Here is a 19,416-nt window from a genome sequence, read left to right on the forward strand (position 1 = left end):
AAACCTCTTACGGCAACTGAGGAAGATCATCGCGGAATGGCTTACCCCAATTGGACTCTCCTGTGGATTTGTGGCATCGGACAACGCCAGCAATATTGTGTGTGCATTAAATCTGGGCCAATTCCAGCACGTCCCATGTTTTGCACATACCTTGAATTTGGTGGTGCAGAATTTTTTAAAAAACGACAGGGGCGTGCAAGAGATGCTGTCGGTGGCCAGAAGAATTGCGGGACACTTTCGGCGTACAGGCACCACGTACAGAAAACTGGAGCACCACCAAAAACTACTGAACCTGCCCTGCCATCATCTGAAGCAAGAAGTGGTAACGAGGTGGAATTCAACCCTCTATATGCTTCAGAGGTTGGAGGAGCAGCAAAAGGCCATTCAAGCCTATACAATTGAGCACGATATAGTAGGTGGAATGCACCTGTCTCAAGTGCAGTGGAGAATGATTTCAACGTTGTGCAAGGTTCTGATGCCCTTTGAACTTGCCACACGTGAAGTCAGTTCAGACACTGCCAGCCTGAGTCAGGTCATTCCCCTCATCAGGCTTTTGCAGAAGAAGCTGGAGGCATTGAAGGAGGAGCTAACACGGAGCGATTCCGCTAGGCATGTGGGACTTGTGGATGCAGCCCTTAATTCGCTTAACAAGGATTCACGGGTGGTCAATCTGTTGAAATCAGAGCACTACATTTTGGCCACCGTGCTCGATCCTAGATTTAAAGCCTACCTTGGATCTCTCTTTCCGGCAGACACAGGTCTGCTGGGGTTGAAAGACCTGCTGGTGACAAAATTGTCAAGTCAAGCGGAACGCGACCTGTCAACATCTCCTCCTTCACATTCTCCCGCAACTGGGGGTGCGAGGAAAAGGCTCAGAATTCCGAGCCCACCCGCTGGCGGTGATGCAGGGCAGTCTGGAGCGACTGCTGATGCTGACATCTGGTCCGGACTGAAGGACCTGACAACGATTACGGACATGTCGTCTACTGTCACTGCATATGATTCTCTCAACATTGATAGAATGGTGGAGGATTATATGAGTGACCGCATCCAAGTAGGCACGTCACACAGTCCGTACTTATACTGGCAGGAAAAAGAGGCAATTTGGAGGCCCTTGCACAAACTGGCTTTATTCTACCTAAGTTGCCCTCCCACAAGTGTGTACTCCGAAAGAGTGTTTAGTGCCGCCGCTCACCTTGTCAGCAATCGGCGTACGAGGTTACATCCAGAAAATGTGGAGAAGATGATGTTCATTAAAATGAATTATAATCAATTCCTCCGCGGAGACATTGACCAGCAGCAATTGCCTCCACAAAGTACACAGGGAGCTGAGATGGTGGATTCCAGTGGGGACGAATTGATAATCTGTGAGGAGGGGGATGTACACGGTGATATATCGGAGGGTGAAGATGAGGTGGACATCTTGCCTCTGTAGAGCCAGTTTGTGCAAGGAGAGATTAATTGCTTCTTTTTTGGGGGGGGTCCAAACCAACCCGTCATATCAGTCACAGTCGTGTGGCAGACCCTGTCACTGAAATGATGGGTTGGTTAAAGTGTGCATGTCCTGTTTTGTTTATACAACATAAGGGTGGGTGGGAGGGCCCAAGGATAATTCCATCTTGCACCTCTTTTTTCTTTTCTTTTTCTTTGCATCATGTGCTGATTGGGGAGGGTTTTTTGGAAGGGACATCCTGCGTGACACTGCAGTGCCACTCCTAGATGGGCCCGGTGTTTGTGTCGGCCACTAGGGTCGCTAATCTTACTCACACAGCTACCTCATTGCGCCTCTTTTTTTCTTTGCGTCATGTGCTGTTTGGGGAGGGTTTTTTGGAAGGGACATCCTGCGTGACACTGCAGTGCCACTCCTAGATGTGCCCGGTGTTTGTGTCGGCCACTAGGGTCGCTAATCTTACTCACACAGTCAGCTACCTCATTGCGCCTCTTTTTTTCTTTGCGTCATGTGCTGTTTGGGGAGGGTTTTTTGGAAGGGACATCCTGCGTGACACTGCAGTGCCACTCCTAGATGGGCCCGGTGTTTGTGTCGGCCACTAGGGTCGCTTATCTTACTCACACAGCGACCTCGGTGCAAATTTTAGGACTAAAAATAATATTGTGAGGTGTGATGTGTTCAGAATAGGCTGAAAATGAGTGTAAATTATGTTTTTTGAGGTTAATAATACTTTGGGATCAAAATTACCCCCAAATTCTATGATTTAAGCTGTTTTTTAGGGTTTTTTTAAAAAAACACCCGAATCCAAAACACACCCGAATCCGACAAAAAAAATTCGGTGAGGTTTTGCCAAAACGCGGTCGAACCCAAAACACGGCCGCGGAACCGAACCCAAAACCAAAACACAAAACCCGAAAAATTTCCGGCGCTCATCTCTAATTGTTATGAGCCATCCGTTAAATGAGGCTCGGTTGTTGTTCATACTGTTAACTGGGTATGGTTATCACAAGTTGTACAGTGTGATTGGTGTGGCTGGTATGAGTCTTACCCTGGATTCCAAATCCTTTTCTTGTTGTGGCAGCTCTTCTGGGCACAGTTTCCCTAACTGAGGTCTGGAGGAGGGGCATAGAGGGAGGAGCCAGTGCACACCAGATAGTACCTAATCTTTCTTTTAGAGTGCTCAGTCTCCTGCAGAGCCCGTCTATTCCCCATGGTCCTTACGGAGTTCCCAGCATCCACTACGGACTACGAGAAATAGAATTACCGGTGAGTAAATTCTTATTATTTCTATCAGGGATGTTTTTGAAGCAGGTGGCTGATTGCTCTCCTTTCAAGATCTTAAAGAGAAGTTTCATGTTCCAAACAATCATTTTTTAATGTATTTACAAGCCGGGCATTTTGTTTCTAACATTCCCAAACCATTGCCGGAGTCAAGAGATTTAGGGGGTCATTCCAAGTTGATTGCTCGCTAGCTACTTTTAGCAGCCGTGCAAACGCACTGTCACCGCCCACAGGGGAGTGTATTTTCGCTTTGCAAGTGGGCGATCGCATGTGCAGCCGCGCTCTGCAAAAACATTTTGTGCAGTTTCTGAGTAGCTCTGGACTTACTCAGCATTTGCGATCACTTCAGTCTTTTTGGGGCCGGAATTGACGTCACACACCCGCCCTGCAAACACCTGGACATGCCTGCGTTTTCCCTACCGCTCCCAGAAAACGGTCAGCTGACACCCATAAACACCCTCTTTCTGTCCATCTCCTTGCGATCAGACGTGCGAATGGATTCTTCGCTAGGATTTATTGCACAGGAACAACGCTCTTTGTACCCATATGACGTGCATGCACATTGCGTCGCGTGCGCATGCACGGGTTTGCTGGTTTTTTATCTGATCGCTGCGCAGCAAAAATCCATAACGAGCGATCAACTCGGAAGGACCCCCTTAGACAAGTTCCATTCATTATTACGTACCCATGGTTTAATACCTTACCAACCCCGATATCTTACCTCAATACTGACTGGAAAGCTACAGTTCAAGGTTGGAAATATTAATATTTAAATACTTTGATAATACTCTACGTTTATTGTCCTCTTCATCTTTACAAGAAACTCATTTCAAAGTGATACATAGGGGTATATTTACTAAGCTACTGATTTTGACCGATTTGGTGTTTTTCCTTCAAAGTGTCATCTCGGTCATTTACTAAACACAAATCTCGGCAGTGATGAGGGCATTCAGATTTTTTTTGAAGTCAAAGAAAAAAAATACGAATGAATACACCATCGGTCAAATACGCCTGTTATTTGATAGAACTCGGTCATTTACTAAAATTTGTATTTTACAAACACCGCCGGCAATAGCCAAACACTGCCGTGAATAAATACAAATCGAAAAAAAAAGCAATTTTCAAATAGACCTGCTTTTTTTTACCGTGTTCTGATAGGCATGCACGGATCCGTGAGATCCGTGCATGTTTATCATTGGTAAGGGGTGGGAAAGTGTTAAATGTTTTAAAAAAATGCGTGGTGTCCCCCCTCCTAAGCAAAACCAGCCTCGGGCTCTTTGAGCCGGTCCTGGTTGACAAAATCTGGGGAAAAAATTACAGGGGTTCCCCCATATTTCATCAACCAGCACCGGGCTCTGTGCCTGGTCCTGGTTCAAAAAATACAGGGGACAAAAAGCGTAGGGGTCCCCCATATTTTTTAAACCAGCACCGGGCTCCACTAGCTAGGTACATAATGCCACAGCCGGGGGACACTTTTATTGTGGTCCCGGCGGCACTGGCATTACATACCCAACTAGTCACCCCTGGCTGGGGTACCCTGGAGGAGTGGGAACCCCTTAACTCAAGGGGTCCCCCCCTCCAGCCACCCAAGGGCCAGGGGTGAAGCCCGAGGCTGTCCCCCCCATCCAAGGGCGGCGGATGGGGGGCTGATAGCCTTTAAAAAAAAAGAGAATATTGTTTTTAGTTGCAGTACTACAAGTCCCAGCAAGCCTCCCCGCAAGCTGGTACTTGGAGAACCATAAGTACCAGCATGCGGTGGAAAACCGGGCCCGCTGGTACCTGTAGTACTACTACTAAAAAAATACCCCCCAAAAAAAACAGGACACACACACCGTGACAGTAAAAGTTTATTACATACATGCACACCTTCATGGTATCCGTTCAGATGGTCGACCATGTTATGGTCGACAGTCATTAGGTTGACCACTATTGGTCGACATTGATATTGTCGACATGGACACATGGTCGACACATGAAAAGGTCGACATTAGTTCTTTAACTTTTTTTCTTTTGGGGAACTTTTCCATACTTTACAATCCACGTGGACTACGATTGGAACGGTAATCTGTGCCGAGCGAAGCGGTAGCGGAGCGAAGGCACCATGCCCGAAGCATGGTGAGGGAAGCGAGCCATGCGAGGGGATGCGGTGCACTAAATGGGGTTCCCAGTCACTTTACGGAAAAAACAACACCAAAAAAAGTAAAAACACTCATGTCGACCTTTTCATGTATCAACCTTTCATGTGTCGCCCATTTTCATGTGTCCACCATGTGTCCATATCGACCAGGTCAATGTCGATCATTCATACCGGAACCCACCTTCATACATACATACATACTTACCTATGTTTACACGAGGCTCGGTCCTCTTCTCCATGTAGAATCCTTGGGTTACCTGTGAAAAAAATGATACTCACATAATCCAGTGTATCCTCTGTTCTTTGTATAATCCACGTACTTGGCAAAACAAAACCGGAAACCCGACCATGCACTGAAAGGGGTCCCATGTTTACACATGGGAACCCCTTTCCCCCGACTTCCAGGACCCCCCTGACTCCTGTCAAAAAGGGTCCCTTCAGCCAATCAGGGAGCGCCACTATGTTTACACGAGGCTCGGTCCTCTTCTCCATGTAGAATCCTTGGGTTACCTGTGAAAAAAATGATACTCACATAATCCAGTGTATCCTCTGTTCTTTGTATAATCCACGTACTTGGCAAAACAAAACCGGAAACCCGACCATGCACTGAAAGGGGTCCCATGTTTACACATGGGAACCCCTTTCCCCCGACTTCCAGGACCCCCCTGACTCCTGTCAAAAAGGGTCCCTTCAGCCAATCAGGGAGCGCCACGTCGTGGCACTCTCCTGATTGGCTGTGTGCTTCTGTAGTGCCCGTGAGGCTGCACACGGCAGAGATACAATGTAGCGCCTATGCGCTCCATTGTATCCAATGGTGGGAACTTTGCGGTCAGCGGTTAACCGAAAGTAACTTCACCGCTGACCGCAAAGTTCCCACCATTGGATACAATGGAGCACCGTGTGCAGCCTGACACTACAGGATACACTGGATTATGTGAGTATATATTTTTTCACAGGTACCCCTAGGATTCTACATGGAGAAGAGGACCGAGCCTCGTGTGAACATAGGTAAGTATGTGTGTATGTAGGTGTACATGTATGTAATAAACTTATACTGTCACGGTGTGTGTCTCCTGTTTTTTGGGGGGTATTTTTTTAGTAGTAGTACTATAGGCACCAGCGGGCCCGGTTTTCCACCGCATGCTGGTACTTGTGGTTCTCCAAATACCAGCTTGTGGGGTAGGCTTGCTGGGACTTGTAGTACTGCTACTAAAAATAATATTCTCATTTTTTCAAAAGGCTATCTGCCCCCATCCGCCGCCCTTGGATGGGGGGGGGGGACAGACTCGGGCTTTACCCCTTGCCCTTGGGTGGCTGGAGGGGGGGACTTCTTGATTTAAGGGGTTCCCACTCCTCCAGGGTACCCCGTCCAGGGGTGACTAGTTGGGTGTGTAATGCCAGGGCCGCCGGGACCACAATAAAAGTGTCCCTCGGCTGTGGCATTATGTACCTGGCTAGTGGAGCCCGGTGCTGGTTTAAAAAATATGGGGGACCCCTACGCTTTTTGTCACCCGCATTTTTTTAACCAGGACCAGGCACAGAGCCCGGTGCTGGTTGATGAAATATGGGGGAACCCCTGTCATTTTTTCCCCCAGATTTTGTCAACCAGGACCGGCTCAAAGACCCCACGCATTTTTTTGGGGGGATTTTTAACCATTCTTTTTTTTACGAAAGGAGCACAATGAAGCCCTGCATGGATCTCACAGATCCGGCCGAGATTCATTGTGTTAACGTCGGCAGTGTACTATTCACTACCGGAAAACACTGCCAAAAAATACGAATGACATTGACATCGGAAAACACGAAAAAGCAGAATACGACAGCATAGTAAATTAGTAGTAATTCAAAAAGTTGCAATTTTACACATTCAATGTCATTCGTGTTTGAACTTTAACCTCCTTCTGAAAAATACAAATTTTAGTAAATATACCCCACAGTATTTACATTTCTCAAGATCAACATAAACACATGGTGGCAGAGGAATCTGTCCAATGTCCTAAATGTCATTAAGTCAATGCGACTTTATTCTATAATTTATGGGTATGTGGGAAGATTCGTACATTTTGGGGGAAGGTCCTGGGCTTCATTAATAATTTATTTTCCCTTTGCTTATCTTTAGACCCATTGGTAATGTTATGTGCTAACTTTGATAACTGGAACCTGGGTATCTATAAGAAATCTATCATTCCAGTGCTGACAGTCATCGTTACCATAGCTAATACAGAAATTATGCAAAACTGGGTTGTGAAACTCCTCCTTTCCTAGGCATGGTGAAAACTTTATTATTACAATTATTGTATTTTGTCAGGCAATTTACCTGATACTGAAAAAGGAGTGCAAAAATTCAATGAATCTGTTTATTACATCCCTAGACTGAGTCACAATCTAGGATTTATAAATTACTAGCTGGAGTACCCGGCATTACCTGGGATTTTAAGAATGTCTGTTTACAAAAATAAATGTAAATATGAAACACACAGTATAAATAACATTGTAGATAGCTGAATACCCGTGCTTCGCTACGGGATGAGGATGGTAAAGGAGAATGATAGTTGTTTGTTAATTTACGTTGGTTGGAGATCTAGTATATAGGCATATCTTGCTTCCCAGTTGCACTTTGAGTAGTGGCCGGACCCCTTTCTGGTCCCCCAAGGGACCCTGCTCTTCCCACTATACAACTCTCAGCCTGTGGCTTCCTGCTGCCTCCATTCCCCTCCTCACATCATGTCAGTGCCCCTGTGATATCAATTTATTTACTGTTTCTTATATAGCACAGCACATTATGTATCTCCTGATATACTCTGTGCTGCTGGGGTACCGTGCTACCTCCACTATATAACTCTCAGTGTGTGGGTTTGTGCTACCTCCATTCCCCTCCTCACATCATGTCACTGGCCCTGTCACATGCAGCCCTGTCATCACTGACATATCATGCATATCCTGATATACTCTGTGCTGCTGGCCCACCCCTAGGGGTGCTAGTGGTGTGTTACCCCCACAGTGTTTGTTCCCAGAGTGTAAGTCATATGTGTAGCAAGTTTGGTGTAAATTGCTCCAGGAATTCTAGAGTTTTGCTGTCTGCTGAAAAACTCTGTGCTGCTGCCTCACCCCTAGGGGGAGCTAGGGGTGTCTTAACCCCACAGTGTTTGTTACCAGCTTGTAAGTCATATGTGTACCAAGTTTGTTGTAAATTGGTCTAGGCATTCTGGAGTTATGCTGTCTCCTGAAATACTCTGTGCTGCTGTCCCACTCCTCAGGGTGCTAGGGTGTCTAACCCCCACAGAGTTTGTTCTCAGATTGTAAGTCAGATGTGTACCAAGGCCCTCATTCCGAGTTGTTCGCTCGCAAGCTGCTTTTAGCAGCATTGCACACGCGAAGCCACCGCCCTCTGGGAGTGAATCTTAGCTTCTTAAAATTGCGAACGAAAGATTCTCAAAATTGCGATTACACACCTCTTAGCAGTTTCTGAGTAGCTCCAGACTTACTCGGCATCTGCGATCAGTTCAGTGCTTGTCGTTCCTGGTTTGACGTCACAAACACACCCAGCGTTCGCCCAGCCACTCCCCCGTTTCTCCAGCCACTCCCGCGTTTTTCCCAGAAACAGTAGCGTTTTTCCGCACACACCCATAAAACGGCCAGTTTCCGCCCAGAAACACCCACTTCCTGTCAATCACATTACGATCACCAGAACGATGAAAAAGCCGTGAGTAAAAGTCCTTACTGCATAGCAAATTTACTTGGCGCAGTCGCAGTGCGGACATTGCGCATGCGCGTTAGCGATTGATCGCTCTGTTGCGAAAAAAAACAACAACGAGCGATCAACTCGGAATGACCCCCCAAGTTTGTTGTAAATTGCTCCAGACCTTTCACAGTTTTGCTGTCTGCTGACATACTCTGTGCTGCTGTCTGCCCCCCTCAGGGTGGTAGGGATTTCAAATTGTTTTAGTTGCCTCCGCCATGGTTTAATACGCTTGTATATAAAATGTCACGATCTTCGCTTGTAAACTGTGATTTGTAAAGAAAGACAGAAGGACAATTTTTCATTTTTATATATGAGGTTTGAAACCACCACATGGTATTTATATCGGCAATTAGATTCTGCTTTGTTAAAATAACCATTGTTTGTTCTTCCGGCTGTTTTCACTTTCCTGTCTTTATTCGAGACGTCTCTCTAAAGAAAAAAAAAAAAAAAAGGGTGAAGACGTGATTTCTCTTTAGTCACTGTGAGACAGCAGAGATATGGGCCCTCGTTCCGAGTTGATCGCTCGCTAGCTATTTTTTAGCAGCCGTGCAAACGCATAGTCGCCGCCCATGGGGGGGTGTATTTTCACTTTGAAAGAGTGCGAACGCCTGTGCAGCAGAGCGGCAGCAAAAACATTTTGTGCAAAACAAGACCAGTCCTGTAGTTACTTATTCTGTGCGATGATTGCTGCGACTAATGACACGGTAATGACGTCAGATACCCGCCCGGCCACGCCTGCGTTTTTCCAAACACTCCCAGAAAACGTTCAGTTGACACCCAGAACCTCCCACTTCCTGTCAATCTCCTTGTGTCCGCCAGTGCGACTGAAAGCGTCGCTAGAACCTGTGCAAAACCACGATGCTCTTTGTACCCGTACGCCGCGAGTGTGCATTGCGGTTCATACGCATGCGCAGATTTGCCGTTTTTTTTAATGATCGCTACTCAGCGAACAACGACAGCTAGCGATCAACTAGGAATGAGGGCCCTGATCCTGAGACAATAGATAAAACATTTGGCAGCTTCTACTCTTCACCTCCGCTAATGGTTCCCTATCCCTCTTTCCCTAGCTCTTCCCTTCCCTCAGTTATTATTTGATTGTTCGGTTGTATTACAAGAATGTATGGTTTTTTGATGGTTCTGTTTGTTCTCTAGGAAGTATATAGTTTAATACTGGAATTGCTACCAATTCTCTATATTGATTTTTTTCTCTCCACTTTTGAGTACATTGATTCTGGGAGGTACGACCCAGGCTTGTGTACGTAATTACCATGTTTTTGCTATGTGATAATGTCATGCATCACTTGTGAAATAATAAAAGTTGGTTCTCAAAAAAACATTTTCAGTTAAATACTTACTAAAGAAAATCCTAGTGTCCTGTGTGTGCTCCTCCACTCTGACAGACTCTCCCTTGTGCTGCCAGGTTAGGTGGGAAAATAACTCTTTGCCCAACCAGTCCCCGACATGCATATTTATGTCGGCGAATACGCCCTGAATTAAATACCTGACAAAACTGGAAACTCCCGCCAAACAAATTTCCACGATGAGCACGATATTGACAAGTCAGGGAATTGTCAACAAACTATCCCTGGATTGAACTGACCCCAGGGAGTGAGCTGACCCTGATCTCAGATGTTGTCCTGCCCAGGCCAGTGGAAAAGGTGCCAGAGTTCTCTTGGGTGCGTGTGAACCTCACCATAAAAGGGAACACTTATGAGGTGGTAGCCATTGTTGGTCCCAAGCTCCCCTGTCCTCTCATATTGGGATGCAATTTCCCAGGATTTTGTGAGCTCTTAGAGGAACCACACAGACAAAACTAGGGAAAGTCTTCAAGGCCCTACCTCGTAAAAGGGAGAAGAATGGAAAAGCACTGCCAGACTACTTTCTTTGGGGGCAAGAACCTCTAAGTACCTTTCTGGTTCACCTGGACCTTCCACTGTTCCATTTGTAGATACATGGTCAGCGAGACAATTGAAAAAAGCAGTTGAGCAGCGTCCATATTGCGTTCCGGAGGAATGGCGCCAAGCTGTCCAGCGAGATATGAGAAAGGAAAGTCAGAATACCATACTTTTTGCTGGACCACTCAGTTGTTGCACTGTCCCTTTGAGGGATACCTTGTCCTTGGAGTGGAGAAAAAGCGTACATTCCAGTGTCCGCAAGAAACTAGGACAATTTGTTCCTTTTACACCCACAATGCACTGCATTGATGCCGATTAGGGGCCAGTGAGCAGGGATCAGTTTGCAGCCCCAGGGACTATGGACATTGACTGTGCCAGAGAGCATGGCATGTGTGTGGCTGCAAACCACTACAGAGGACTGATGATGGAGCATAACAAGTGTTAGGACTTTTTATGTTTGTGTTTTTATTTTTCTGTTTGTACTTGTGTGACTGGCTCCAAAAAGGGTGTGTGGCCTGTTGAAAAGGGGGTGTTGCTTTGTGAGCAGAGCAGCGAGTGACAGGGATACTCCCAACACTGCAGCCCGCGATAGGGACAGCAGGCCAGACCCCAAAAATTGGGAACGTTCCACAAAAATCGGGACAGTTGGGAGGTATGAAAAGGTCGACATGAGTTGTTCACATTTTTTTTCTTTGTTTTACCATTTTCATACTTAACGATCCACGTGGACTACGATTGGGAATAGTAACCTGTGCCGAGCACAGCGAGGCACCTTGCCCGAAGGATGGCGAACGAAGCGAGCTATGCGAGGGGTCACGGTGCACTATTTGGGCTTCCCTGTCACTGTACGGAGAAAATGAAACCAATAAAACGTGAAAAACTCATGTTGACCTAGACCATGTCGACCTAGAAACCTTGTCGACCTTCACACCCTGTTGTAGCCTAATATCGGGCTACTGTATAAATATGTAAATACAGAAAGGGAATTATATATTGATATATGCATAAGTGTATATAATGATATGTACATTATGTATATGCTAATTAAATGCATGTATATGGAGTTGTATATATTAATGTTGTGGAGAGAGTTTGTGGGGTGCAAGGGTAATTGACTGCATGCCAACACTGACTTAGAGGGTGTTGAATTTAATATATAGCGCTGCAGTTGTTAACAACACAGAGGAGGAGCCCACGCACCGGTGAATTAGAGCCGTGTGTAGAGAAGGAAGCCACGCGCCGGAGAATTAGAGCCGTGTGTAGAGAAGGAAGCCACGCGCCAGTGAATTAGAGCCGTGTGTAGAGAAGGAAGCCACGCGCCGGAGAATTAGAGCCGTGTGTAGAGAAGGAGCCCACGCGCCGGTGAATTAGAGCCGTGTGTAGAGAAGGAGCCCACGCGCCGGTGAATTAGAGCCGAGTGTAGAGAAGGAAGCCACGTGCCGGTGAATTAGAGCTGCGTGTAGAGAAGGATACGAGCCGGTGAATTAGAGCCGTGTGTAGAGAAGGAAGCCACGCGCCAGTGAATTAGAGCTGCGTGTAGAGAAGGATACGAGCCGGTGAATTAGAGCCGTGTGTAGAGAAGGAAGCCACGCGCCAGTGAATTAGAGCTGCGTGTAGAGAAGGATACGAGCCGGTGAATTAGAGCCGTGTGTAGAGAAGGAGCCCACGCGCCGGTGAATTAGAGCCGTGTGTAGAGAAGGAAGCCACGCACCAGTAAAAGTAGGGCTGTGTGCAAAGAAGGGGTTCCCGTGCCGTTTAAGCAGGGTGCCGTGTGCAAAGGAGGGGGTTCACACGCTGGTAGTTGGGAGCATATAAAAGGCGCTCTCACCGGCGGAGTTGAGACTGGCGTTCCCTCAGCTTATGTGCGCATTTTTATATACCAGCGCCGCTGAAAGAGCTGTATTCTGTAAACATACAGCGGCGACTGGGTCCTGATAGTGCTACTCAGGCTTGGTAGTAATGATGGCGGAGGCAGAGCTGCGGAGGTCGGGCAGCAGTGACCAAACGAGGCATCACTGGGGAGACCAGAGGCGTTGAGGTCCACTGGCGGCTGTCAGAATAGAGCAGTTTGAAGGGCAGAGGGCAGGCAGCTCAGACGTCGTCCAATCAGCAAACCAAGCTGAGGGCATAATGAGCAGTGATACGTGGTAAGGGTGGCTAGCGCCATCCAGTTAACAGACGGAAGGAGGAGTCGGGGGAGGAGTTGATCGATGGCAGCCTATCATCCGGAGGTGTAAGTGAATGACACCACCGCACAGCATAAATCCATATAAATGAGCTGAATATAACACACAGCAGCACTAAGCAGTTGGGGACGAGATAAGAGACTACGCACTGGTTTTTGTTTAATGAACTGCACCAAATTTGCAGAAGCAGACAGAGGGGAAAAAATCCAGTGCCAGGCACTTTTTATTAATACAGCAAGCCGAAGTGGTAATCATTACAGCTACCCCTATTTTTACTTATATTGCTAGACTGGATTAAGTTATAGACCTACAAAATATAAAGTCGGGCAGTGCAGAGTGGGTTTGCTGCTTAGCTGTGGCGAGATACGGCAATAATACCACAAGTAACTAAGTACAGTACCGTGGTGTGTTGAGAGACTCTATCCAGTAAAGGGGAAAGTTAGTGACTGTGTAATATGATATCCAGATACTTTGTGGGAAAGTGTGAAATGGTCATAACTAAGACAGCATTCTGTGACTTCACACTATATCCCATTGGCTGTCCTTGCATACGCATCTGATAAAGAAACGGAAGGACTTGTGTAAAAAGGGGCCGCCTGAGCCTCCCCGTGTTGGTACACTTACCGAGGGCGGTCTCTCTACTCCGCTGGGGATACTCCGGGTCCTCCTCGGGGATGACTCCGATCCGCTAGACAGGGTGGCTGCGGGTCCTGGATGGTTACTGTCGAGAAAACAGAACCTGTATATGGACAGACAGAGAGGAGGGAAGGCGGAACAACCCCAGGCGGGCTCAATGATGGGTCATCATTGGCACTTGTGGCCTCAGACTGGGTACCCGTGAGGTGCGAAAGCACCCGGTGCGACCCTGGATGGAAACGCCCACAACCAGGGGAAGGGGTAGGGGAACGGGGGGGGGGGGGGACAAACTTACGTGACACACACACACAGAACACCGATTGGCTCACCCGACTCGATCTTGTCCGCTTGCGTGCCGAGCGATCAGTCTCCCGGGTACCTAGAACGGAAATGCGCAAGAAACAACGCCACAGGTGGGGGACACGCACCGAGCCGGGCCTGATCAAGCGGCTCAAAGTCCCTGACCGGAACTCGGACAGCCAAACACCTACCTTCGAAGGGAGCCTGACGCGCGTGGGCGGGACTGCAGAATGCTATGCGCACCGGAAGTACCATACAAGAATAAACAGTGACACAACACTTTAAGCCTATGAGATTACAGAGAACCCAATACCTACCCTCGGAGAATACAGTGAAGACACAATTTCTACACTAAGAGACTACGGTAGGACACAATACCTACACTCAGAGAGTACAGTAAAGAACAACAGACAATGCTGAGAGGGGCCTCACTGAGGGCCTACCTTGATCCAGATTGTCACAATCCTGACTGTAGGTTTATATTTGGTGACTTACCCCTGCCATCTGTCCTGGATCCTGTGTCTTTTCACTCACGGAGTTAAACAGCTTGTCAGCACTATGAGTTTTCCTGAGTTCTCTGCCTGAGAGGTAATCAGCTCCACCTGTGGTGGTCTCCTGTGTGAGGCTGAATTCAGTAATCTAAAAGCAAGCATTCTGTGTTTTGCAGAAGTCCAGGCTTCAGTGTTCTCTTGGCCTGCTAGGCCTCATTCTACATCACAGCCTTGGCTAGAGTAGTCACATGACAGTGACATCACCTAATCCTGCCCACCAATCATCAAGGACCAGGAAGTATAAATCAGGAGGCTGAGTTGGAATCTGGGCCAGTTCCTTGTGTCACATACAGCCTTGTGTGGGTCTTAAGCTGAGCTCCCTAAAGGTAACCTTTGTACCTAAGTTCCTGTGGAAACTCTGTTCCCTTGTTACCGTTTGGTTTATTTGTGTGTTGCCATTTGATTTCACCATTTCCCTGAGTCTCAATGTAAAGGTACAGCTGCAATGTTTCGTCTTAAAGGCACAGTACTGAATTCCGTGTTCTCCACTGAAAACCACAGCTGTCGTGTTTCAGTTTTACTACTGTTGTAGTTGGGATCTCCAGGGCTCAGTACCTCGTGCCTCAGCATCTCCGTGCTTCCAGCATCTCCGTGCCTCAGCATCTCCGTGCCTCAGCATCTCCGTGCCTCAGCACCTCCGTGCTTCCAGGTCCTGTAGTTCTCTTCCGGGTCTCCCGAACATCATGAGGTAAGGGGAAAAACCCGTGGTGCGTTGGACCCTGTTGTTGTACACCCACACCAGCTCCTGGACGAAATCAGGCCACCGTCTCTTCTGCTCGGCCTCTAAGGTCCGGAGCATCTGCAGGAGGGTCCGGTTAAATCGTTCACAGGCCCCGTTCCCCGCCGGGTGGTAAGGCGTGGTCCGGGATCTTTGCATGCCGTAGGTCTGGCAGAGGCGCTCCATCACCCGGCCTTGGAAGCATGCGCCTTGGTCGAAATGTATGCGTTCAGGGCAACCATACCTGCGGATGAACTGCTCGACGATGGCCTTGGCGGCTGAGTCCGCGGTCTGGTCCCAGGTTGGGGCGACCACCGTGAATTTGGTGTGGTGGTCTGTCATCACCAGGGCATACTGGTATCCTTGTGCTGACTCTCCAATGAGCACGTAGTCGATCATCAGTAACTCCAAAGGTCGGGTGGTTACGATGGTTTGTACAGACGCCCTCTGCTCTGTGGGTTTGGTGGCCTCACATCGATCGCATACTCGACATACCTCTTCCACCACTTGCTGGAGTCCCGGGCAGAAGTACTGCCGGCATAGCCACTGAAGGGTTTTGGCCACGCCGAGGTGGCTCCCTTCGCGGTGGGATTCCACCACCAGATCCCAGGCAGCTATCTCTGGCAGGACGATCTGCCACACAGTGCGGAGTTCCTGCTCGAGGTAGGTGCGTCGACACAGTACCCCTTCCAGGATGGTAAGTTGGTTCCGGTGGTGCAACACTCCCCGACCTACTTCCCCGAGCTGGTCTCTATCACAGCGGGACGGCCAGTGTCCTTGCTCCTTCCATTGGCGGATGCTCCTCAAATCTGGGTCCCGGCCCTGTTCCGTGGCCCAATCCGGGAGGGATTCCGCAACTGGAGGCCACAACTGGTGATCTGCTGGGCTTCCGGAGGGGGCCCAAATCGGGCGAAATCTGGTATTTCCCACCCCTCTTGTTCCTCATCGGTAGGGCCGGTGGGGGCATCTACCGGAAACCGGGACAGGGCATCTGCATTGGCATTGTCCTTCCCACGCCGAATGCGTATTTTAAGGGGGAACTTAGCCAACCGGGCAGTCCAACGCTGTTCCAAGGCCCCCAGTTTGGCGGTATCCAGATGGGCTAGCGGGTTGCTGTCTGTGACCACTTCGACTTCACCCGCCGTCAGGTACCCAGGGAGTTTTTCGGTCACCGCCCACACCAGGGCCAACAGCTCAAGTTTGAACGAACTGTAGTTCTCGGGGTTTCGCTCTGACTCCTGAAGACCCCGGCTCCCATAGGCGATCACCCTCTCCTGGCCTCCCTGGACTTGGGACAGCACGGCCCCCAGGCCCTTGTGGCTTCCATCGGTGTAGAGTATGAATGGCTTGTCGAAATCCGCATAGGCCAATACTGGGGCTTGGCTGAGTGCCTCCTTGAGCCGAAGGAAAGAGTCTTCCTGCGCCTGGCTCCACTGGATCCTCCTTTGCCGGGAGTCTGTTGCCAGGCCCCTCAGTAGCTCGTGCAGGGGACCAGCGATCTTGGCAAAACCTTTGATGAATCGCCGGTAGTAACCTACTAAGCCCAAGAAAGCCCGTACTTCGGTCACTGTGGTGGGGGCCTTCCATCCTTGTATCGCGGCCAGTTTGCTAGGGGTGGGTTGCACCCCCTCTGCAGATACCACGTGGCCCAAGTATTCCAGGCTGGGCTTCAAGAGGTGGCACTTCCGGGGCTTCAGCTTGAGGCCGTAGTTTTCCAGGCGCTGCAAGACTCGGTCCAACCTCCGCAGGTGTTCGTCAAGGGTGGGGGCAAAGACAATGACGTCATCCAAATATATCAAGATGGCCTCGAAGTTCAGGTCCCCCAGGCAACGCTCCATGAGGCGTTGAAAGGTGGCAGGCGCGTTGGAGAGTCCGAACGGCATCCTGCAGAAGTCAAACAGTCCCATGGGGGTGATGAAGGCCGTCTTGGCTTGGTCCCGTTCTGCCACAGGGACTTGCCAGTAACCGGCGGCCAAATCCAGCGTCGAGAAGTACCGGGACTTCCCTAGTGCAGCCAACGACTCCTCGATGCGGGGAAGGGGGTATGCATCCCTCACCGTGCAGCTGTTCAGTTTCCGGTAATCTACGCAGAAGCGCAGGGCTCCATCTGTCTTCTTGACCAGGACAATCGGGGGGCCGCCCAGGGGCTCTTGCTTTCTTTAATGACCTGGCTGGTTAGCATCTGGCGGATCATGGTTTTTACCTCCTGGTATAACCCAGTTGGAATGGGGCGGTAACGCTCGCGGATGGGGCGACTGTTCTAGCTCCCGGGTAAATCCAAAGTCCTCCTCACTGCCCGAGAACACCTTCTGCCTTTTCCACAGCATGCGTTCCAGTCTTTTGACGTCCGCTGGGTGGAGTTGATCCAGGGTCACGTCTGTCTGTTCCAGGATGGCCCGGCCATTCCAGTTGTCAGTGGGCATCTCTTTTTCCTCGACCGTTACCGCCAGGGTCCAAGGTGTTTCCGCATCCGGATGGAGTGTCAAACCTGGTTCTGGTTGGATGTGGCTCGCCGGGATGATGTGTAGCTCGCCCAAAGTCGTCCTTGCAGGTATTTCCGCCGGGTGGTCTCCGAGATTACATATGCGAAGGGGCACCGTGCCGCCTTGGACCACGGCGAGGGCTCGGGCCACCACCAGCCCGGTCTCGGTCTGCTGGAACCAACAAGGCTCGATGAGGACCTCCCTTCCCTCTAGTCTATGTTGCCACCGTACTGGCAAGTCCAGGACAACCTCCTGTCGGGCGGGAACCTTCACTTTCTGCTTGTGTTGGGTTTTGATTTGGCCAATGGGCCCTCCTCTGCCCGTAGATTTTGGTTCCTCGCACAGTTGGATCACCCTTTGAAGGGCCTGTTGTACGGGCCTCTGTACCTTTTAGGTGCCTCCAATATCGGGGGCCCTTCTCCTGGACCACAGCCCGGTCCAGGCAGCGCAAGATATTCATGCCAAGGATGACCGGTCCGTGAGTCAATTCTTCCCCTGCTATTACCATGACACCCTTCTTCCCCAGGGGCTGGTCGTACAGTTCCACCTCGATCCACACCACCCCCACAACGGGGATGGGGAGGTTGTTGGCGGCCTTGAGGTTCACCCAGCTCCCTACGCTCGTTTTTGTCAGGTGGGCGTAGTGCTCCCGGAAACATTGTTCGGACATGGTCGATACTTGGGAGCCCGTATCCAGGAGGCATCGTTGTTCTTTTCCCGCCAGCCGGGCTATTACAGTAGGGCACTCTCCAATTAGGTCTGAGGCGTAGTTGGTGTTCATGCGCTCTGTCTCTTTCCTCGTGGTTTGACCCGCAACCGCGAGGGAAGTTAGTTTAAAGGCCTCCGACGATAATCCCCGGTACGCCTTGCTTCTGAGCATTCCCGGGCGAAGTGCCACGGTTGGTTGCACTCCCAGCATCTGGGCGCTTGGGTGTTCCTCCTCCGAGTCCCGGCCGTCCCTTGGCTGGTGGGCGCTCCCCACCTCCGGTGGTGCCGAGGGGAGCTGGGAGAAGGGGATCTGCGTCCGCTTCCGGCCGGGCGGCACGCAGTGGGGGGTGGCACCCGTAGCGTCCCACACTTGTATATCATTTTATTAGATGCTTTGTCACAGAAATGGAGATTATAATTGTATACGTATATATACACAAGGGAGATGAAATTGTCTATGCAGTCGAATAAGACGAAGAATATTAGAGTATAAATTACTAGCTACACAAGCTATTCAGAGACTGCAAGTAGATCTGTTCAGAGAGAAAGAGACACTGATGCTATCATTTAATGTAGAAAATATTCAAGACAGAAATGAGTCTGTATGAAGAAAAACTGTCACGTTACCCATCTGGATGTTATGAGATCTAGAGTTCTTTGTACTAAGCCAGCGGATGAGATATACTGGGTCTTTATACTTCATGACATAGATCAGTTCTCTACATTCAGCTTACTGGATACAGAGTAATGTAACTTTACATTCAGAACAGAGAAATGTCATTTATTTTGGGCTACACTGATAACCAGGATAAAGAATTACATAGTTATACATCTAAGCAGGAATTTCTAAAGTGTCCTTAGACTCAGTAAAGGAACTTTCACACTCTCATATATTTGGAATATAACAGAACATTGTTGTTTATCATCTTTATGGGCCACAACTTGCGCAACTCAGGTTTTTTCAGAGTCCCCGTGTCACCTATTCAGCGCGGTTATCACCAAATATTGTATTGTGTATTGCATGCAATTGTTTTGTATAGGAGAGTGGGGTAGCTAGGACATGGGTGTATGCATAAACCTAGTTATTACTTATTAGTATATGAATAAGGTGTGTAAAATAATATTACAAATATAATACTTACCAACTGTTGTTGCTGGAGGTTGATTGGAAGAGCTGGAAAGAAGAACAGGTATATGGGTAATATATATATATATATATATATGTACATATATGTATATATAACAAAACCCACATACAAAGTACAGATAGAAGTCAGGCATCACAGGCAGCCTGTTATTAGAGCAATAGCTTGGGTGGAGGCACATTAT

General features: G+C 48.9%; 1 protein-coding gene across 1 annotated transcript in view; it reads right to left on the bottom strand.

Moving 5' to 3' along the window:
* The window catches only part of LOC134936070 (gastrula zinc finger protein XlCGF17.1-like), a 392,476-nt gene extending 378,291 nt beyond the window's left edge, over positions 1–14,185 (bottom strand). The window contains exon 1 of the mRNA XM_063930980.1: positions 14,123–14,185. The gene's annotated coding sequence lies outside the window, so the exon portion shown is untranslated. The remainder of the gene's footprint in view (positions 1–14,122) is intronic.
* Positions 14,186–19,416: the final 5,231 nt, after the last annotated feature.

This window comes from Pseudophryne corroboree, chromosome 6, assembly GCF_028390025.1.
Source record: "Pseudophryne corroboree isolate aPseCor3 chromosome 6, aPseCor3.hap2, whole genome shotgun sequence".
NCBI lineage: Eukaryota > Metazoa > Chordata > Amphibia > Anura > Myobatrachidae > Pseudophryne > Pseudophryne corroboree.